Below are 24,408 nucleotides of genomic sequence, written 5' to 3' on the forward strand. Positions count from 1 at the left end.
AGCTCCTGAAGTCATAACACAAAGGGAAGAATGGATGCAGTTTAGTCTAAACAAGATTTATTTAAGATTTAAGCAGATTTTTTCCCCTTAAGGAATTATGATGCTATTTTAATATGTATTTCTGGACATTTAACACATTGTTGCAATCACTTTCAGATGACTTAAACATATGCACATTTATTATTGTTTATTCTTTCTGTCATCTCATACATTTTCATTCAGCTGCTCTTTATTTTGAACCCTCTTTGATGTATCTTGATTTAGGTCTTGCCAAACTGAGAACTCTTAATCAAGAGAAGAAATACTTCAAAAAGATTTTCTGGCATTAGGTCCTTTTTTTTTTTTTCCGTTTTAGCAGGAGAGTGGAGAGAGGGAGGAGTGGATTAAAACATGGACCTTGCTCATCACAGATGTGATCATACAAAATATTTCGCTGCTGCTTTCCAAATTTCTTTGAAGCATGCTTCTAAACCTTTTTATTATTTTAGATGAAGCTCATCCCACAGGTCATGGCATGTGGGTTAGAAATTGTCTTGTTGTTAGGTACCACTACCTCCTGCAGGGATCTGAAACTTCCAGTATGATGTACCATTGCACCAAATTGTGATGTACCTTTTGTTAGACATCCGGACTAGTAATTTTATTAATTTTGGCAAATACAGCAGTAGCTGCAGAAACAGTAACTGTGCAGACTCTCTGACAGTTACTCTACTCTGGAAAGGATCAGGTTCAGTCCTGCAAATCTCCTATTCTGGATTTTGATGCCTGGCAAGCAGGGGGAAGGCATTCAGGAGAGTGAAATAACATCTCCAGGAAGACACACAGATTAATGCAAACTGAATATTAAATTGGAAATGATCGTGATATTTATGATGGATTCTGGTTAGTTTCTGGCTAAGGAGACCTCTTACCCCCTGCCTGGATTTGGCTGCATACCCTGGTTGTCTGTGGGGTACTGCTTGGGCCAGAATTTCTGTCCCAGCAGTTTTACCTCCTTTTTCCAATTCAAATTGTTTCTTATCTCTGTGAAAAAGAGTAATAATATCTGAAGAAAAATATTTCCATACTTGTTTCATCTTGATAAACAATCCCTAACAGATGGACTTAGCAACAGCCTTTTCAGCTCTCTGTTAGTCAATAAGTTCAATTAAATTGTGCTCCCATTTCAATTGGAATGAAATCTGATTGACCCCCAGGTTACCTACAGGCAATTCGCATTTACTTTTCTTGTAATGAATTGCTTGTTAGAAAATTCACTTAATTCATATAGTGCTGACACTTCCATTCAAAGAGAGAGACACCTGCATCACAGAAATCTCCCTCTGAGGTACTCACCTGTATCCCTGTTTGCAGTTAATGGAGCATTGCTGACACATGTGGGATGTGTTTTGTCTCTTCTAGAGATGTCTGAAGTAGATAAAATGAATGATTCTTTAGGACTGCTTATTTTACTCCCTGGTTGAGGAGAACTCTATAGAGCATTTCATACACAGAACATTTCAGGCAATCTGATACAGATGAATGAATTTCACACTATGAAGCCACAGATCCAAAATTCTCAGTGTAATAAAATTGTGATAAACAAGATTTCATGTGTGATCTCATGAGGTAATCACAGAATGAATAATAGAATGTTTAAAATTAGAATATCACACTCAACTGAGAGTTTGTCTGAGTCAGCCACCACTTCTGATGTTGTTCTGGACATCCACAAAGAAATTAAAGACTGGAACTGGAGCAATCTTGTATTTTTCTGGATACAGAGCTAAGGAGAAATTTAACCTCAAAGACAGATTTCTGCATTGGGGTGAAGTTTTCCTCAGCTTTGTGAGTGTGGTGTGCCAGCAATTCAGTCTTGCTCTGTGTCATATGTCTAGAGAGGTCTTGGACTCAGTGCATTAGAGCCTTCATGGGTTTGGGATAATGGGACTTGGTGTTTTCTGTTACTGTCTCCTTCCCAGGTCATCTTTATGCCACGTCACCTTCTCCTAGCCTGAAGTGTTATTGCTCCCATATTTCCTTGTGAGATTTTGATCTCTCTTATTGATTTCTTGGATGTGTTTACAGTTTTCTTTTTACCTCTTTGATACATTTCATTTCCCATGAATGTTCCAAACTTCTTTCATTTCAAATTGTTCAATTAATACCGGGCTCAACATTTTCTCCAGTACCCACAGTTTACTTTCTAGCATATTCTAGCAAAAACACACTTACATAATTTAAAATACACACAATTCTAGCAAAAATACATTTATACAATTTAATTATTTCCTCTTACCTTCTTACTTGTGGCTCTGGTTTTCCCCTGATTTCAGTGTATCTGCCCTTCTTTTTCTTATGTTACAGTTATTGATTTGTGTTTTCCACAATATTTTGAAATGTAACATTCTGTCTTTTCATTGTAATTTTTGGCTGCAAACCTGCCAGTGTCTATTTGATACTGCAGTTCTATTTCTTGTGGACACTCTGTGGATACCATGCTCTCACATTTTAGTGTCATGAAGTAGAAGGGCATAAAAAAATTCCAAAATCTTCACTTAAAATCTCTGGTATATCTCAGAGATATATATTGATATGATATATTAAACAACATGAAAGCTGTCTGTTTTGCAGTATTACTAGCAAAAATCAGTAATGAATGGACTATTGATCCTTCATGCTTTAAGGTTTGAATTAGAGGGAATCAGGTGTTTGGAATTAAATATATGTGATGATTCTGCTGACTCAGAGACAAGGATTTGTTCTTCATTTCTATTCCCATTAATCTAGTCCAGCTGAAAGTTTACAAAGCATGTGCTGCCCAGAGAAAAAGATCTATAAAAGGACTCCTATCTACTATGTCTTTGAATAAAAGAACTAGTAAGGTATTTTGAAACTGGTTTATTTTTGAGGGTGTAGATTTCCATAATCTTTTACTGCTCAATAACCTTTTACTGTTTTACAGTTTCATCTTAAAAATCTGCCCTTAGGAAACCCCAGGCAAGCCAGTATTCCTGAAGCAACTTTTCCTGTAATCATACCATTTCCAATGAATGCTCTCAGGGTAAGGTAATTCAGAAGGTGATTTTAACCCAGCATAGGAAGGCACATCCTACATTAGGATGTCTTTGAAGGAGCCCAGTCAGGCTTGTCCTCGGCGTGCAGGGCTGGGGCAGGCCCTCGGTAGAAAGGCAGTGATCAAAGCTGCACTGAACTGACAGGATTTTTTCCCATGCCTGGGAACGTTTAACGTGAGGATAGTATCACATCCTTGTGACAACCGTGTCCCTTTGTTGAGCCCTAATGGTTCCACTTCGACGTTTGCCTCTGCCACTCCTCTAGATGCAGGTTAGATAAGTAGTCACCCTTTGGTGTAGTTCCACAGCCCTCTTTCAAAACACCATATATGTGGACCAGAAAAAAAATATATATTAGATGATCAGTATAAACTTGATTAGCAAATTCCCCAAAACTAACCTTGTAAATGTTTAATGCAAAACTATGGTGAAGATTCTTTGAGGATCTCCATATAGAACATTTCTGTGACCAGCTTCTGGATTCTGTCCCACACTGTTCAATTGTTTTGCTTTGAACAATTAAGAGCAGCAGATAAGGCAGCACCATTCAATATTTTGTTTAAGAATTTATTTTCTGAGTTCTGAACCACATCACATTGTACAAACGTTTAAGATTAAATGACACAATGGAAGGTATGGTCAAAAGCAAGCTATCTAAAAATATTACTTAAGGAATCAAGATTTTTCATCTCATATATTTGATGAGTACACACCCATAAGAATTAATGAGTCCAGCACTTACAGGGAGTTAATGGATTTCTTTAGTTGTTCACACCCAAGTTATTGGCAAACTGTGCAAATTATGTAAAAACTTACTTGATTCAGTTCTAGGCACTGAATCATACACCTGAGCAATGAGCAATTTAAGTAAAATTTCTACTTCAGGAAAGCAACAAAATTCTCTACTCTTGTTAATCTTGATATGTTAATTGCATAAAGAAGAATGGCTTATGCATTAAAAAATGATACTTGAAAATTTTCCAATAGAATATTCTCCTGTAGGGAAATGATGTTATAATGACAGCAAAATCTTGGATCAAGACATGTCCATACTTGTACAAAGCAGAATAAAAAACGGAGTAATTTAGATTTTTTTTTAAATTAAAATAACACTTTAAAACCAGTACATCACATTATGAATCATAACATTACAGCAAGGAAAAAACCAGATATTATGACAGAACAAAAGGTTATAGCTTTAGCAAATGTTCCAATTACATGTGACAAGTTTTCTATAACATTATCCTTAAAGAAAATTCAAAATTCTCATTTTTAAAAATTCAGAACTGAAACACAGTAAACCTCATGGAAATATATTGCTCAGTTTTGACCATTTAAAATACCTTACCTTTTATGGATGTTGTGGATGGTACTGTATTTCCCCAAGTCCAGCTGCAACTGTTGCCTTAAAATTAACAGCCATGTCGTGTTTTGGTAAAGTGATTTTCTCAGTTAAGTTTTCACACTTTACACAAAGATGTAGGCCCACTAGTTCTAGTCAAACCCAAAAGGCCCACTTCTTCTGCACTTCAAAATGCAAACATTGGCTGCATCTATGTGTCACTGAAAAGAGAGGAAATGTTTCATGCGTAATGAATTCTCATGAGATTGCCATAATGTGTTTTATTCATGTGTTTTATTTCTTTAGGGCAGGGATCTTTGTTAGATTACACCAGTACTGGGGCATCCCACAGCTATTGGAATAGTACAAGGGTAGTAACAACAATTTTCATTGCTGGTCTTGCTAAAAGTAGTAGATGAGGATATTGATAGCAGAACTGGAAAAAATTAATACAGGAAGCATGCAAGCTGGTGTGAGAAAATTTCCTGACAAGTGTGAAATTGCAAGTTATGGAATATTTCTCTAAGGGAAGTGGTAGCAACTTCATTGCTTAAGATGCAAGAAGATGTAGAATGAAGCAGGACAAGTTACTAAATATTAAACTGTAGGAAAAATTTAGACAAAGGGACTGAAGAATGCCTTAAATCTTTCTATCACTAAATTTTTCATAAAAATAATACAGAAGAGGATTAAATTGGTTTCTTGCATGAATCTATGTAATTATTTTCCATGCATTCTTTCAAATAAGACATACCTCACTCCATGCTTCCAGGAGCATGCCCTGGCCCACAGACCCTAATGAGTAAGGTTATAACCCACTAACTGCTGCTTCTGTGCTGCCAGTTTGTTGAAGTGGGAAATATATGCTGAAGCATGTCTGTACTTAAGAGCATGATAATTTAATTAATTCAGTTTATATTATATGATAGGTGTAAGTTTAAATAATTGCATTCAGAATTTTCTGTGTTTACAGAATTCATGTGACTGCTGGGGTAGAAAATGTCCAGATTGCATTTACAGACCATATCACCTGGGGTCAGTCTAGCCAAGGCTATCCTAAATTTTCTCAGCAGCTTGGAATGAATTTTGCTCTCTCCTTCTTCCTGTGCCTGGGGTGACCAGCTCAGGCTGAGAGGGCAGTTAGTGGAACAAGAACTGGGAGAACCAGCAGAGGTCAAGGGAGCTGCTCTAGGGAAGCTACAGCAAGGTAAGAGACCTGAAAATAGCTGGAAAGTGTGTACATATTTCCAGTAGTCTGGGCTTGGGATGTGTCCAGGGAGGAAAAGGAAACCAATGATCTGGGGAAAGTGAACTCTGCTTCTGTCTGTCCCTCAGGAGCAGCAGGCTGGAGAGTGCCAGTGAGAGTTTTCAGAGCAGCCTTCTGGCTGGAGAGGCAAAAGAAGGAAGCTTGCTACCCTAAGAAATCTCCTGTTTTCCTTTGGCCTAAACCTATTGCTGCTGTGGCCTATAACATAGCCCTAAATCTAGAATGGCCTGCTCACCTAGAGGTGAGCTGGCATCATGTCACATGTAGCTCAGGGTGGAACAAAAACTGGCTGCATACGCCAGCACTTCAATATGGAATACAGTATAAAAATGGCAGAATAGCAAACTACTCAGAGACAAAATCCATAGTGAATACTGAGTAGCAAAACTTTTTCCTTGGAATTAAATTATCTGACATAGTGAAGTAAAAATGAAAAATATTTTGCTCTTAGGGAAGGACCTGATAAGAATACACATTTGAATTTTATTGTATTCTGATAGCTTGCTCAGTTGGTTTGCAGAAAATAGTTGTACTCCACCCTGCAGTGCCATATACAAGGAAATAGCAGCTTTAATGAACAATGAGGAATGTCCTTTGTGACCTTGTTTAAAAGTATAAAAGATTGTTGAATTATAACAGATTAATCTTCATGGATCTCTCAACTTTCTACTTCCAAATTCTACAAGTGTAGTGTAAAGTGTAGTCTTGATTTCAGTTTATTCATGCAAGCAAAACTTCAGCTCAGATTCTTCTATAGCAATTCAGTATTTATGATCAGTTTTTTATTACATTTGATCTCAGTCAAACACAGCTGGGTGAGGTTTATCCCACAGTTATTAGACAAAACATACATAATGAATAAGTAAGGTCCATTGTTCTCATGTTTTCAGGGTAACCATTTTTCATAACTTAATGCCTTTAAGTACTGAACTTCAAAGGACATTACTGTTGTAAATATTCAAATCCTAAGTAGTTTTCATACAAAGATGGGCAGTAAAGGAAAATTAATTTCTAGCTGGAGCTCAGGCTCCAAAGGTTAATAGTCTCAACCTTTTTTTACAGAAAGGTTTGGTGTCCAAGGTTAAGGAGTAGTGTTGCTTGAATTGCTTGTTTGCTGCTGCATAGCACCATCACCTGAAGGTATAAGAGATCTGGATGTGCAATGAGATTGCTTACTCCATTAGGACAATGTCCTCTTCAAAAGAGTCAGTTCCCAGGAGCTGGCCAGTGAGGGCCTCTTCACTGCCTGACCATTTCACTGAACAAAGGCAGTAGGTCCAAATCAGTGGCATTCCATTTCCTCAGATATGCTTGGTAGCTTCATTCAGCTTTCCTCATCTACCTATGTTTGCTAGTCTGGTTTTCACTTTAGTTTCTGAAAGTATTGGATAGAATATATGACCAGAGGTTTAGGAGGCTTGAAAATGTCTTTTAGAGTCATGTATATCTGTGCTCCCATATATCTCTTCTGGCCTTATATATTCTGTTTCTTATACATGCTTTCATGGAGGCAGTGCCCCTTCTCATGTACTGTCATCTGCCTCTGACCTATTTGACACACTTCAGTAAAGGATTTGATCTCAGTAAAGCACTGAGATATTGCTGCTGGAGGCGACAGATATTTTATGAGTTCTAAATTCAGGAATATTATCACCAGGCATTGTACTAAACTAGAAAGCAGCCATTAAGCTTTCTATCTCTTAATGCAGTGTTTGAAGTCATATGCTGATATCCCTGGAATGGTGTCAGATTAAATCTGCTGGACCCTGAGTCACTGGTCTATTTTATTGGACAGCTTCTCTGCAGCTCTTAGTGTGCTTCATGTGCAGTGGTTGGTGTTCTGCATCCTGCTGCCTACCTCAGGCTATTGGCTCTCAGCAGTTTTGTATTTGTGACCTAATGGTTTATTTTTAGGTCTGCTTGCACTACTGTAGTGATCTCTGACTGTTCTTGGAGTCTATTTAGCTCCTAAAATACTACTGACCAATTAGTAACTCCTTGCTTTCCTGCTAAACCTTTGTTGAATTCACTTAGGTAATAAATTTTATAAATCTAAAGCTTCATAGGGAACATTGACAACCTCTGAGCATATGTGGTAATATATATATATATATATACATATTGCCTTATACTCTAAGTTATGAAGACTCACCTTTTCATTAGAAAAAGTTTTAATGCTTTTATTGTTTATGACAGGCTTTGAATTCAGACGGGAGAGGGCCTTGGGCTAGAGATGTGTCTTTTCTTGCTCCCATGCAATTCCAGAGAAGTTTAGCAGAGCTATGAGCTTCTAGAAATCACTGTTGCTTGTCTCACACATGTTCTTCAGAGAAATGTTAGTATCCTGCACAAAAGAAGTGCACATAAACATTTTAAATAGCTGGATTAAAAAATACCACCAAAGGAAAAGCAGCAGAAGCAACAGCTGCCTGGAAGCCAAAAGCTGACAGCCCCAGGAAGATAACTAGAAACAGACCAGCTTATGAAAATAATTTTTCTGCCCCTCAGAAACCCAGCTGAAATGATTCAGCATTGGCTATAACAGTCTGTTCCTATAGTTTGAGACAATAACTTCCCTTTTTTTGCCAAATGCATAGGACAATGAAGATATCTGCAATGTTTTATGGATTACACTGGTGTGATGCTGTCTGTCTGAATTTTGTATTCATGGTGACCTGCAGCCCAGCCAGGGTCTAGACAGCAATCCAGCTTGCCTGCTCCTCTATCCCTGTAGGCAGCCCACTGCCAGGTGTCTGCCTCTTTCCTTTGGTACTTCACTGTGCCTGTCCCCACGTGCTGTGAAATGAACTCATCTTCCTGCATGTGCTCTGCTGTGATCCTGGTGTCCAGAGGAGGGGCTGGGAACACAAGCCCTATGAGGAGCATTTGAAGGAGCTGGGGTTGTTTAGCCTGGAGAAGAGGAGGCTTAGAGGTGACCTTATTGCTCTCTACAGCTCCCTGAAGGGAGGTTGTAGACAGGTGGGGTCTCTTCCACCGGGCAGCAAGTGACAGAACCAGAGAACACCGTCTCAAGCTACGTCAGGGAAGGTATAGGTTGGATATTAGGAAAAAGTTTTTCACTGAAAGAATAATAAAGTACTGGAATGCTCTTCCCAGGGAGGTGGTAGAATCACCATCTCTGCATGTGTTTAAAAAAAGGCTGGATATGCACTTGGTGCTATAGTCTAGTTGAGGTGTTAGGGTATAGGTTGGACTCGATGATCTTAGAGGTCTCTTCCAACCTCATTCTGTGATTCTGTGATTCTACGATTCTATAAATATGGATGGGGACACAAAGCCTCCCTCAGATGCCAGAGGAAGCCTGAATGAGACGAGGTGTGCTCAGCAGCATAACAAACCTCACCTTAGGAAGTGGTGGCAGGCCACGTCTTTGTGTGATGAATAGTTACTAGCATAAAACTAAGATAACTTTTGTGTATTTTTCAGCTGGCTGCAGGACTCCTGCCTGTCTGGCTTCATGGTGGCTCAGATGAAAAGAAGAAATGAAAATCTCTTTACACAGAGGTGTGGAAAAAATTGCCTTATCATGGTGTTCATGAAACTAAACACTGGCACGGATGTAAGGAGTAAGTAGCACATCCTTCTCTGCACTTTCAGTGTCCCTCTGCAGAAGTGAAGTAGGCAGCTAAATAAGGTATTTGCCACTTTCCTACCAGGGCACATATGATTTGGTGAATGCTGGCCTTCAGACATGCCTCAATAAGATGGGCCAAATACCCTTCAGCAGGCCTCCAAAGGCATCTTGCCCTCTTTGCTGACTGAACATGGAACTTGATCCAGTTTCCTGAAGGTGGCTTGGATGGTATGCTTCATTTCACATTTGGGATGTAATTGTGCCTGCCAAGATTATCTTGAACCAAAGGGAACTGCAAGTACTGTCAAGGAGGAAGTGAGACAATGGCACAGAGATAAGGCATCTTTGGGTTTAACGTCAAAAAGTTAAACAATGGTCAAGCAATTGACTGGGAGAATGTTAATTCTAGGTGCCAAGCAGCGCTGCATAGGCTATTTGCTAAGGCTAAGGATCAAACTGAAGCATTTATCACGGTAGTTTGGAAAGTCTGAAGTAAAGTGAGACAAAGGTAGAGCTTGGGAAGCAGCAGCTTCATACAGTACAGGTGATCAAAACACAGCAGTGTGTCCACAACTGTGCTGCCCCAAGGGGAGTGAGAAATTACAAAATGAAGAGGAGTGTTAAGCCTGCACGTTTTTTGTTTCTGCTCACTATGGCCTGAGTCAGAATTATTCATGAGTTTCCCTGTAAGAAACTGAGTTTAAATCTGCAGCCTGTGGTCACATCTATGGGCAGTGTTTTCTGAAAGGGGCAAAGGGTCTGTGATGTGGGGAGGTGCAGCAGATTCCCAGGTCACTGGTGGAAGCAGGGTTTGATTAGTTGGTGGGATTTCTGTTGAGAGACTGAGCCCATACCATCTGGCTTGTGAGCAGGGCAGGTCCCAGCAAGTCAGTGGTGCATGTGGAGACCAGGGAGGAGGGTCTGTGAGTCTGGGGAGTTTTTGGTGTGGCAGAGGAGTGGCTCCAATTCCCATATTTTCTCCATGTGCTAGTCTGCTGCTGTCTGGAATGGCGAAAGGAAAATTTGTGATTTGTTGCAAGCACAGCTGGCCCTGCCACATCAGTCAGGCAGAAAAAAAGGGGAAGATTTCATCAGAGGTTGTAATATATTCGCCCAGAGATCCAGTCTAAAGCACTGGTTGCCACAGTTAAAGATGTGAAGGAAGCTCTGCCTGTCATCTCTCAAGGATGTGCACAGAAGGAAGGGAAAGGCAGAGTTCACCCTGAGGCCAGGATACCCAGTGACACTCTTAGTCCTATAGATGAAGTGATGGAGGACTCTGTTTTTAGGGTTGAAAAATATGAGTGTATCTCTGAAGGCTGTATGCATTGAGAAGAGATTATTGTATACAGTACAGTTTATTCCTTCTTTTAATTGATCAGAAAAGAAAAATTTATGAAATTGTATTAAGCCAGCTCTGTTAACAGGGAACTTATTCAAGATTGCAAACAGAGGAAATGAGAACCTAGGAAATGTCAAAACAATCACTTCCTCTGAAGCTGTAATCAATCCCTTCCTTGCATGTTGGTGTTATGATACAGTTCTTCAGTGGCATAGCAGTGTGGTCTTTGTCTACAGGATTCAGTGCACAGCAGAATCAGTACGATGCATACGAGCTGTTAACATATAAAACAAAGAGATAAGTCTAAAAATGCATTCCAGCAGATCTAGTTGGTTTTTATCCAAACAATCAGTACTAGTCTCCAAATAAAAATATCTTCATCCATCAAGAAACCCTTGGGAATTAAAAACCCACCTAGCTAAACAGAAAAATAAAATGTAAATATGTCCACAAAGTCTTGTTGCTGAAATATGTATCACTTTGCTAAATAAAACTGACACTCTGTGATATTGGAGAAGTGATTAGGAGCCCAAAGTGTATTCTTCCACTGGAGAAAGCTATATATAAAAGAAAAGGAAACAAAAGGACTTTAAGTTCATTTGTCCCTATTCATAGTTTATGTGACAAATAACTACAAGCTCAGATGTTCCAGAACTGCAAGCTTTCTAAGTCACCTTTAACATTTTTTGTATTCAATAAGGTTGCCTCTACAGTGCCATAAGCCAGAGTTTTGTAACATTTGCCCAAGGGAGTATTTATTTGTGGGTTCGTTGGTCACATCCTATGGCCACTATTGCCAGTTGCTGAGGTAGTTTACAGAAGTATAAATACTGTCCAAATATCATTTCTCCCTGTAAACAATTTCAAATGAAAGGGGCCAAGGCTGACATCATCAGGTGCTGAAGCTGTGAAGAGAGGCAGAGAACAGTTCAAGAGGCACCCTGTCTATCAATGTGGGAATCTCACCATCACTTTTGGCCTAGGTCTGTACAGCTGGATCCAAAACAACTTTCTACCCCTGTGTTTAACCTTCTGTACCAGGTTAAAACTGAGGCAGGCATTCTTTCATACTTCTCCTCATTCCCCTCTTCTCCCATTTCCTCCTACACAATCTGCTCCCTGCAGAGAGGGAGCCAGGGCTGGGCAGCAGGTGCAGAGCAGCAGGGCATGGCCAGGGACAGCTGTGCGCCACGGTGGCCCCACTGAGGGCAGACACAGCACGGCCCCTGCAGCAGCATTCACCCACAGGAGCTGCCCTCCCTGCAGAAGGGAAAGGGGCAGCTTCCTCAAGGGAAAGAGCAAACCTTATTTTCCTCCAGGAAAATAGAGATGACAGACAGGTCATGTTCCTCAAACATGACTTTGCCAGGAGATTAAAATCACATTTTCCAGCCATCTTCTTTCCATCCATAGCTCCAGCTACTTCTGGCTGAGGCTCTGGGCTGTTCTATCAGATGGAGGCTTATGAAGTCACTGTGCAGCCCAAGAAGAGCTCAGTGCTAGAGAGCTCCAAAAAGACCCAGTATTCAGTGATCTCTCCAGCTGACAGACTGGAGAGAGAGAAATGGTGAGAGTAGCAGGCAGTTTGCTGGATTGAGAGCCCGGGTCCCACACGCTGCTGTGCTGAGCAGCTTGGCCTGCAGTCATCCTCCTGCACCCTGGGCCTCACTGTGCCCCCTCCTCCATGGGACCTGCTGGTTTCACTCTGCCCTTGCACTGTCTCACTCTGTAACCTGTAGAGAACAACTCTCCCTTTTTGTTGGGTTAGGAGGCTGCAATGGCCCAGAAATGAGAGAGGCATGGCAAGGGGGACCAGAGTCAAGAGGAGCAGGGAGATGTTCTTGGACTGGCACCCCTGACATGCCATCAGAGCCAATGTGGCTGGAATTATTTGGTGCATCCTAAGGCAACAGCTCTGCTCTTCCATGCTGCCCTTCTCTGTGTCCTTCTTTCTCTTTCCTCCCTGCTATCACAGCTACATCACCAAATACTCTGCTCCTCAGCTTCATCTCTTGTTTCACTCCATGCAAGCCAGTTCAATCCAGTAGAATGTTCTATGCCTAACTTTTGTTTTATAACCATAGGGAAGTTGTTACATGGTTTATATCTCTCCTGAAGATAGATACTTTGTTTCATGTATTTTTGTTAAGATCCACTAAGTCTTTTAGTAATATTTTAATATTTTAAACCTTGTCACTTTTAAATGTATAATATAAAAGCTAAAACTTGCTGTTGGATGAGATCTAGCACAAGATCTTCAGGACTGGCCCAGAAATTCTTCCTGTTGCTCAGCTCTCACATTGGCAACCTCTTTGGCACCACAATGGGACCTGATTCTTTGTATTTCCCCTTACCTTAAACTTAACCCTAATGCCAACTGCAGCCAATACCCGAGATTTACATAAGGACCTCCAGCCTTGGCCCTTTCTCTGCTCAAAATTTCCATAGGCATGTCTTTTGTAAATCCCTGCCCAAACTGGATTCTTAGGCTTTGTCTCACAACTTGCCTTAGCTGTAACCCTGAAAGTGACTGAATCCATTACTCAAAATCTCTCATCCCATCAACAGAATGAAAAGGGGAAAATTATTCGTGATGCCCAGACTTACCTGTAGCAGCTTCTTGCAACTCCACATCAGCTATATCACAAAACTAACAGCAGACAAACCCAGCTGCAGCCAAAGCAAGCAAAAAACCCCAATTTCTCTAGGCCCCCCTTTTGCAGCCATACTCAAAGTTTTGGAGTTAGGGGAATAACAAAGCCTCTTAATCCAGTTAAGAAGTACTGAAAAGGGGCTTCCAAGAGAGAGTTTGTGCACCAAAGGTATACTTCTCTGAGAAATCTGATCACTCCTTGGGGTAGATTTATCAACAGGATTAAGAGGGATGCAAAGCCAAGGCATCCAGTTGTGGTGGGGCCGTAAAGGGCCTGCAGAGATGAGATTTGGGCTATGAAAAGAATTTTCCACTGACCCCTTGTTCACTTGGCCAGAGCTGGAGATCCTTCAGTAATACCCAATCCACCCCTAGGATTAGAGTTGAGGCAGCAAAGAGACAAAGCATGGGAGTCCAGTTGTGGACAGTAGTCCAAAGACTATTAAGGGAGACATAAAGCTGCAAGAGGAATTCCCTCATAAGAAGTTTTTAATCCAGGCCACAGCTGTCCTTTGTTGTCTCATTTTCCTAGGACTTTTTTTTTTGTAGGATATCATGTTTACTTCCATCAAAACACTTGCTGAGAACTATGAAGGGCAGACGTGTCATGATGTCTTGTTATGCGCAAACTGAAAACAAAATTGCAAACAATCCTATAGAAAAATACTCTCCAGATGGAAAATAAAAGTAACATTTCCTGTAATGTTATGGAATAGAAACTGTGTATTAAAGGGGCCTTTTGAATTTGAAATCTAGTATGTAAGAGGTAGCAGAACATGAGATTTATAACACAGGAGCTAGTGTATGGGGCTGAGTGAAAGACCTTCTTAATGACTTGTAAGAGAGGAATGGAAGGAGTATGATGTTCCAATTGCAGTCTTGAGCACAGCAAGTAATTTAAAAGTAAACAATGACTTTGTGGGAGTCACCTATGAATACACATGCTGGTGGTGATTTAGGAAAATCCCCAGAATATGAAACTGAAGGAAGCAAGCCAGCTCAGAGTGAACTGTAGACATAAATAACAGAACTGGTAATTTTTTACTGCTACTGTAAAAACCCCATATCTAAGAACTGAAAAGAAACTTGCCCAGAATTCAGAATTTCCCAGATTTTTAGAATGTAAAAGTTTCAGTTCCTCTGAAATCCAGATTTTGTGTTCTGGATCCAGTTAGGTTGGTTAGTTTTGTCTTCAGATTCATAATGCCTGATGAATACACTGAAAAATTACCTTCTTCCTCTAATATATTTTTCTGGGGATAATAACCCTGAAATACATCTCTTGGTATCAATTAGCTCTTCCTTTGCACTGATAAAATTAGCTAACACCTCGCAGGGGCTCCATAAGCATGACAATGTTTCCCTGATGTAGCTGAGGCAGGAACCATGTGCATCAGAGTGGGGTAGCAGTGCTATTCACATTCCGTTAATGCACCCCAAACTGAATTGCTCTCTATTGTTGTACTGTAGCAATGAAGAGATGGTGGTGTTTTTCTATCATTTCTATTTTCTGTTAGGATCTCTATTGTGTGCAGCTGCTGCAAGCTGCAGCCCTCCCTTTCAGCCCTGAGTATCATTTGCCTTCTCTGCATTACATGGTAAGAGGGGACAGAAATTCAAAGGGGGGATGATCACCAGCTCACGTGGCAGCTCATGTGTACAGAGATGGCAACCTGGATACAGAGCAGCATCCTAACCAGCCTCCCCAGCAACAGGAGCTCCTGAACAAAAGACTTGGATCATGCGATGGAGCTGATTAGGCTGTCACACAGAAAACAAACAGGGAAAGTTTTTGTGGGGTGGGGAACGGTACTTAGTAGTCTGTTAGGGTGACCAGAAAGAACTAGATTTTATTCAGTAGTATTTGGAAAAGGAGAATGTCTGTGCATGTGTATTGACCTGAGTGTTCTAGAGCATAAATCAGGAGCAGAGGGACAAGGACAGGGAAAGGCTCTAGGACTCCTTTGAGAATTGGTGAAGCTGGGGCAGAGACACTGGCACAGGAAAATCCAAGGGTTGATTAAAAATGAATTGTTTTGCTAAACAGCAGTTCTGATCTTCAAGTGGTGAACTCATTTAGCTTTATACATCTCAAATCTCTCTTGTGTCTTTCCAACAAGGCTATACAAATTTCATGTCCACTCAATTTTTTAACTGGACTACAGCAGATAGATCTAGATGATAATTCTTTTTTTCTTGCTCAGTTCTTAGGCATTAGAGTAATGTGTTTCCTTCAAAGAGGCAGGTGCATCATCTGATCACCACTCTCATTCACTGTGGATGCTGTGCTATGTGTAAATCTCCAGCCCTGGGTTGTGGCAAACCAAAGACTGCAACTTTTCATTTCAGCCAGCCTGCAGACCTGGTTTGTTGTCTTACACAGCTGACCTGAAGCATGAAGTGCTGCTCTCCAGGTCTCATCTGTACCTAGATGAAAAGAGGCCTCTCTCTCCAGCACTTACTTACCACTTTGCTTTGAGCAATCCCAAACAATCCTCTGGTGTAATAAATAATTTCAGATCTGTTCTTTGTCTCAGAGAAAAAAAAAAATCAACAAAACTCAGAAATGCTCCTTACGCAGGCTCACTAATTTTCTTATCCAGTGAAGAACTTCTTTTGAGGGCCAAATGGATTAAATGCTCTTTGGTCTTTTTCTCCTGTTGGCCTAAGTGACATAGCATCTTCCTTTATATATAGCAATGGATTGACGCATATCTGGGATTAACAGGAATGGGTTAGCTTTAATTCCAAAAGTAAACAATGGACTTGTTTATCAGCACTAAAGGCTGAAAGCCATTCACTGTTCTTCATGGTATTAAGCCTTTACCACGTCAAGCACTAACGATTTTGAATAGGGCAAGCACTTTTCCCTTGCACAGTGGCACTCTGAGCTCCTCTCTCTGGGCTCCACCGCCATTAACATTGAAATAAGGCGTGGGACGCGTTCCTCACAGAGGGAAGACATGCAGGAGATTTTCAGAATGATATTTCTGGTGTGGGGATGAATTATTTATGTATCTTAACTGTAGATCTGTCTAATAATTCTGTCATTAAATCTATCTCACCCTCTCCTTCTGTCCCATGCCAAAATGGCAAACCCCCTGAAATTAAATTGCTATTTTTAAATTCTAAAGCATTAGTTTATTTGTACTTTCACATGTCTTTTAATAAAGTGTGTTAAAAACCCTGAAATTGTCTTCACAGTTTGATCAAAGTGTGTACTTAACACACATTCTGTCTCATTAATGGCAGATACTGAACTTTAACATCAAGAGGTATACATGTACATGTATTCTACCCACAAAAATCCTTGAAATCATCTTCAGACTTGGAGCCTATTTCCCCACATGCAATACTGTGTTAAGTCACAGCATCTGCCCTTTGTGTTAACATAGTATATTTCCAATATATTTGGATGCTGAGTAGCTAGGAAGGTGTACTCACAACTGATATGCAAGCATGAAAAACTAAGAAAATTCAACTATTTCTGAATGTGGTGATTATTTCTCCATCAGTTCTAATGTTATAATATTACATATGAGATCATAAAATTGTCACAAATTGCTGCAATTAAGAATTTCCATTTTCTACACTGAATTTCCAGTCCTTAAATTCCCTATAAATCTATGCAATACACAGCTTTTCTTAGCCTTCTCTCATCAATCTGTCTCCATACCCAGTGATTCTGGTTGTAGCTCTTATATCTCTGATAGTGCATTATTTTTCATCTTCCTTGCAATACAATAACAGAAACTTTTTAGTTAGATTTTTTTTTCATGTACAGGCTATTATTAGATTTTTCACAGATACTTTACTAATGCTAGCAGGGGTGTACATTGTTTTTCTTGTTAAAGGAGTATTGCTATAAATTGAAATACAGATGAGTAAAAGATATGGTATGTATGGGGATAATATGATCTGGGGTATCTAGAAATGTCTCTAACCATACACACACATATACACACAAATGACTTTATGAGACTGGAATATCAAATGATAAGTTGTGGAATCCTAAGTGTAATTTCTTTGCCTTTTCATTTGATTTTGTGGTAGTGCAGACTAGTGTTTTATCTCCACATCCTTGTGCTTGTTCAATATCTGGCATGCACAGCTGTTCATGGGCTTTCTCCTGTTTGTGCTTTCCTTATTTTGACCTATTTACCAGGAGTGGTGAGGGAGAAGTGAGGGGCATGTTTGTACACATGCATTTGAATTACATGGCTTCCTGTGTGTGTGTGTGAGTGCATGTAGGGCTGTGTGTGGTGGCTGAGAGCAGACATCACACATGTAACCATGTAATTTAACATTATGAATGAATATCTACTCCCAGCTTATTGTTTTTCAGAAAAGGCATTTGGCCGTGTTGTGTTTAGAATGGGCTTAACTGGCATTAATTTTCTGCAACTAATTCTCATCAGTTTCTCATTTAAATGTACCAAACTTGCTGTGCATTTGAAGCTGAAGGCCTCTCTTACATAATAATGTACAGCACAGCCCCACAGCATGCCCCCATGATGCCAGTATTATCTGAACTTTACATGACTACCTGTCTTAAATTTTACCAGCTTTTTCCCTGACTGAAATGTATTTAATGGTCCATTCCTTGTCTACAGTTTGTTTCACAGTAATTGAGGATGTGTTCCATAGTGCAGTTTTAAACGTAATATGCCAGACAACTGTTGTTTTCTATTAATCATCTTAGCTGAAATAATAGAAGCACTTTAAATTTTGAATGCCAACTGTTCTTTTAAAAGCTAAATATATTCTGTGCCTGTCTGTTCCTTTTAGTGAAGAAAAAAAAAAGGAAAGTATTATGATGATTAGAGACTTTGGGTCATCTTACAGAAATGCTTCTGTTTTGCAGAACATAATGAGACATGTTATTTTCCAGGAATTGTAAGGAAATTAAAAGGAAATATAAGTCACCCAGGTGTGCTGCAACTCTGAAAGTGAAGCATAATGCTTGATGGCAGCCGATGGCAGAACTGCTCATTTATGGTAAAACATTTTAAAATTCCTTTTATTTTTAGCTGTGCTCCTCTTATTTATTTAGGAAAGAGGAAAAGGTGGAATTTTGGGATTCCAAAATTTTAGGTTCTAACTATGATTCATCATGTTAATGACAACTGGGGGATTGCACACACTTTGGGGTGAAGCCACTTGAATTCTGAGAATTTAAGTCTGTGGATCTCACTATTGTTGTGGAATCTTTCAGAAGTATGAAAGGCCAAGATGTTGCCCGATTGATAAATGACACAAAACTCGGATAAGTTTTGTGGGTGCTTTATTAAGGGCCCGGGGAACTGGGGGACTCACGTCCCAAAATCCCAGCCCCCGAATTCACGTATGGGTGCTTCCCTCTTATACATGCGATTCACAACAAAGTCTCCAAGGAACAGTTTCCCCGTTCCCCTTGCCTAGCCTCCAAGGAACAGTTCCCCGTTCCCCTTGCCTAGTCACAGACCCCTTGTGATACATTCCTTGGTTCACAAACAAGATCATTAATCCTCTGCTTATCTTATTCTAAGAGCATTGTATGCTGCCTCTAGACAGGTTAGCATTCTTACTTTCTTGCACTAGTTTAATTATTTATTAAATCCCTAAGACTACCTGCTAGGTTACACACAAAACTCAACACACTTTTCAACGGCTACAAAACTGCTTTTTAACAAACCAGTTCACACACAACTCACTATAATTAAATATTTTGCTAAATTTCATTTCTTTTCCAACATTTCCCCCCTTTTGAGCATCCTTCAGTCCTGCTGCAAGGATGCTCAATCAACAGTATTGACAGTAACATCTTCATAACGAGGTGGGGAATGTTCTTCATTCTGCCGCCCACGGGTCATCGCCTTCAGCAACCGGAGAGATTGCCTCTTTTCCTTTTCGATCACACCTAAGAGGCATCTATATACAATCCATATAGTCACTAGAAATACTAAAAACATTAGTACATACTGTATAGCAGACGTAATCCAGCCAGACAGGTGAAGCCCCAAAGAATCAAATACTGCTCCTATCCATTTATGCTGTGCTTCCCTTTCAATTTCCTTGGTTTTTGTTTCCACTTCTGCCAGTTGAGAAATATCTTTCTCAACTTCAAGTGTAACATTTGGAATGTGTACACAGCAATGATCTATTCTCCTACTCAGGTAACCACAAACTCCATGTTCCTTTAACAGTAGCAAATCCAATGCCATTCTGTTTTGTAGGGTCATTCTTGATGTAGCTTGCAATTGCAAATTTAGATCCTTAAATCCCTTCTTAGTAGCTGCTGCCAACCTTTCTGTCTGTCCTAACAAATTGTTGAGCATTTCCCTGTTTCGATATGTCGCTACCGGAGGGAATAATGACTCCAATATCCATCCAAATTGCACTCCTGAGCCAGGTTCATGCCACTGCTCCTCTAGGGATTCTTCCCTCTTTCTGAGTCCTTTCCTTTGGATCAATCTGTTCTGTTTCCAGTATGGACACAATGTGGGAACCCCTAGGGTGATTTGTGTTACTGATCCATCTAGAGGTAAATGTGTGGTCCACTGTCTGTGTCCCAACACCCAGACTAGATTTCCAGGGCTATGCACAGTAGTATATCTGCAATCTATAGGTCCATCCATGGACTCTCTGCTAACCGTGTGATCATACCCCCTACACTCGCATCCCCACTTTAATGCCATTTTCACCAGTACCAATCCAATTCAGTCTTCCGGTGTATCACATGTAAAAACCTCAGTACAATTCCAATCCTCTTTCTGCGGTCTGAACTCTCGGGAAGATGTAGACGTGATAAGGGCCCTATAATGTGACTGATTCTTTACTCCTGACCATTGGATGCACCATTGTACTTCCCCAAGGTAATTATAGTGTTCCAAAACACTAGGTCCCCATAATGTCTTCCAAATATTCCAGGTGTCAAAATTCTGTGTGACATTCTGACAACTCATCTCATTTTGTTGGGATTTCGTTCTATTGTATCATTAACCTCTCGTCTACTCCTACCGTGTCTCTGTAAGGATAACATCATTCTGTCATGCCTCCACCATGCATTTCCTATTCTAGGATTAGTGACACTCGACCACCCACAACCTTTGTCTTCCTTTCCCCACCAATTGGTCCCGTCCTCTATTCTGTCCCAGGTCAGTTCCCTATTTTGCTTCCACCATTTGACCCAAAGGTTCCTTTGATATCTTGATCTTACTAGGAAGGAACAATTTATTCTGAGAGGTGGCCCATCCCACATGTCCACTGCCATTGATACTGGATTAACCTTTATGTTTTCAGCACAATCCCCTGTCCATGGCAAAACCCTCATACTCACTCTTTTGTAATCAAAACTATCCCGTATTTTGACCAAACATGTATATTCTCCCGTATCGTTTGTGGTTACCTTGGTAAGATTCAGTACCGTGTTTCCTTGTTGTTTATCCTGATCCCAACCGACTCCTATCTTGCCTCGGCTTCTTTCAGCCCCCCGTTGCCATATTGCAATAACTTCACCGGCCTCAACTCTCTGGCTGTCAAAGATAACACAAGTTAATTGAACATCCATCCCTTCCATGACTGTAACCTTTGTTTCTTCAACCTGTACTAGAGTAGACCCTTGAACGGGTAATAGTCTCATGATCACTAGCAGTAATATAATTAAGAAGGCGGCTTTGCGCGGAAGATCATCCGGGTTGGAGACACTATCTGGGTTTCCCACTGGAACGGTGCCTTCTTTACCCTGGTGTAATGGATCCAAGCATCCATCCCCTGGACCTTCACCGCCGTGTAGGTCGTCATCATCACCTGGTGGGGTCCGCTCCATGATTCCCGTAGCGGATCCGTGATCCACTTCTTGACGTACACCTGGTCCCCAGGCTGGATGTCGTGGACAGAATTCTCCAGCGTGAGCGGTCTATTCCACTGTAACGTATTTCTTAAAGAATTCAAGATCTTATTAAGTGACATAACATACTCTGCAATCGCCTGGTCCCCACTCACATGTACCTCCCCTTTTAATACAGTTGCATGATATGGTTTGCCATATAATATCTCATATGGACTTACGCCTACCTTTTCCCTTGGTTTAATTCGAATCCTGAGTAGGGCCAAAGGCAAAGCTTGAGGCCAGTGCAGTTTATCTTCCTGGCAAATCTTTTTGATTTGTCCTTTCAGGGTTTGATTCATCCTTTCCACCTGCCCACTAGACTGAGGTCTCCAGGGGGTATGCAAATTCCAGGTTATATCTAACATTCGTGCTAATTCCTGCACTACCCCGGCTATAAAATGTGGACCCCTATCTGATGACAATCCTAAAGGTACTCCAAATCTTGGTATTATTTCTTTTAACAAGGTTTTTACCTCCTCCTTAGCATGATTAGTTCTACATGGAAAAGCTTCCGGCCACCCTGAGAACGTACATACGTACACTAACAAGTATCTGTATCTCTGTGCCCTAGGCAATTCAGAAAAATCAACTTGCCAGTAATCTCCTGGTTATGGCCCGACTTGCAACTTTCTCATTTGTATTTGTCTCCTAACTACTGGATTATTTTTCAAACATACTGGGCACATTGCATTAACTCTTTTTGCCATTGTTAACATCTGATTAGAGATTATCTCATTCTTCAAAAATTTTACCAATACTTCTGCCCCCCAATGACATTTATTATGTTCTGATTCCAAAATAAATTTCATTATGCGGGTAGGTACCACTATTTGTCCCATTGGTGTAACGTACCACCCAAGTTGATTCCTCTGTGCCTCTAGCAAGTTTATTAGTTTTCCATCTTCTATTGAATATTTGGGCTCCTGATTCAGGTATGGGGTAGCCGGATTTGTTCTTACCGGTACCAATGCCATTTGAGTCCATACTTCCCGTGCCACTTGCCGTGCTGTAACATCAGCAAATCGATTTCCTCTGTAAACGTCTCCTTCCGCAGTCTGATGTCCTCTAACATGCATTACTGCAACTGCTTTGGGACTGTGTACCGCATCCAGTAGCTGTAGCACTTCTTCCCGGTGCTTGATGTTGGTTCCCTGTGAATTCAAAAGCCCCCTTTCCTTCCACAATGCCCCATGTACATGAACCACACCAAAGGCATATTTAGAATCTGTCCAGATATTAACCCTTTTGTCCTTGCTCAAATACAGGGCTCTGGTGAGTCCAATCACCTCTGCCTTCTGGGCCGAAGTTCCAGGTAACAAAGCCTTTGCCTCTATTACCCGATCCAATGTTACCACTGCATACCCGGCATAGCGAGTCCCATTCTCGACAAAACTGGATCCATCAGTGTATAGTTCCCATTCAGGTTCTTCCAATGGTTCATCCTTTAGGTCGGGTCTGCTGGCATATACTTGTTCAATTACCTCTACGCAATCATGCACCAGTCCCCCAGCTTCCTGGTCACTGCGTAAAAACTCTGCTGGATTAACATGATTAGTAGTCCTTATTTCAATATCATCCTGTTCTCTCAGGATGGCCTGGTATTGCAACATTCGACTGGATGATAGCCAGTGACCCCCCTTTTGCTCCAAAACGGCCATGACCATATGGGGAACAAACACTTTCATTTTTGCCCCCAAAGTCAATTTCCGGGCCTCTTGAATAAGAATTATTGTTGCCGCCACGGCTCGTAAACACGAGGGCCACCCGGAACTTACCGAATCCAGTTGTTTAGAGAAGTATCCCACAGGCCTCTTCCAGGATCCCACCTTCTGGGTGAGGACCCCCAATGCCAGTTTTTGCCTCTCATTCACGTACAACTGGAATTCCTTGGTCACGTCAGGGAGTCCTAGGGCTGGGGCCTCTTTTAATGCCTGCTTCAATTCCTGGAAGGCCTTCTTTTGCTGTGTTGTCCACTCCAACCGATGCTGCTTCAAGGCCTCATAAAGTGGCTTGGCTAGGAGACCGAAATTCATGATCCACAGTCGACACCATCCCACCATTCCTAGAAAAGATCTCAATTCCTGATGGTTACGAGGCAAAGGAATAGCACATATTGCCTCTATTCGGTTTACTCCCAAACGTCTCTGCCCTTGTGTGATCTCACAACCGAGGTAAATAACGCTATTTTTGACCAATTGAGCTTTTTCCTTAGAAACCCGATACCCTGCTTGGCCAAGCATGTTGAGTAATTTAATTGTTAATTCCACGCACATTTCCCTTTCCTTAGTAGCCAGAAAAATGTCGTCCACGTACTGCAGGACTACATACAAGGATGGGGATATTGTTACCTGGGTTATCTTCCATTCCTCCAGCTCCTTGACCAGTTGGTTTCCAAAAATAGTAGGGGAGCATTTAAATCCCTGTGGGAGTCTCGTCCACATGAGCTGCTTCTTTCTCCCAAAATCAGGACTCTCCCACTCGAAGGCAAAATATTTCCTACTCTCTACTGCCAGTGGGATGCAGAAGAAGGCATCTTTAAGGTCAATCACTGAGAACCATTTAAACTCCTCTGATACAGATGTTAACAAAGTATAAGGATTAGCAACAACTGGATGTATGTCTTTCACTATTTCATTAATAGCCCTTAAGTCCTGTACCAAACGGTGCTTACCATTAGGTTTCTTTACTGGAAAAATTGGAGTATTATACTCCGATTCACATTCCTGTAATATTCCTTGAGCCAAAAATTGTTTAATTAACGGGGCTACTCCCCTCCTTGCCTCAAGCTTCAAGGGGTATTGCTTTATCCTCACTGGTCGGGCCCCTTCCTTTAGTTCCACCTTTACTGGCTGCGCGGCTTTAGATTTTCCGGGGACCCCTGACTCCCATACTCAGGGTACTACAGCCTGCTCAATTTCTTCTGGAATAGGAGAGGCATCCACTTCCTTGATTACAAAAATGCCTGCTATTTGTTCCTCAGGTATTTCCAATTTCACCCTTCCCCCTTCAAATATTATTTTCACATTAAGTCGGGACAACAGATCTCTGCCAAGAAGGGGTGTGGGGCAGTTTGGCATATACAAAAATTGGTGATCTAATTCCTTCCCCCCAAACCTAAGATTTAAAGGTTGTAAAAATGGTTGTTCCTCTAGCTTCCCTGTTGCCCCCACCACCTGTACCATTGTGTCACTCAAAGGTCCCAATCGTCTATTGAATACAGAATAAGTAGCTCCAGTGTCTACCATAAATTCTTGATCCTTTCCATCTATTTCTAAACTACCCT

This window comes from Melospiza georgiana, chromosome 4 (assembly GCF_028018845.1).
Source record: "Melospiza georgiana isolate bMelGeo1 chromosome 4, bMelGeo1.pri, whole genome shotgun sequence".
NCBI classification, from domain to species: Eukaryota; Metazoa; Chordata; class Aves; order Passeriformes; family Passerellidae; genus Melospiza; species Melospiza georgiana.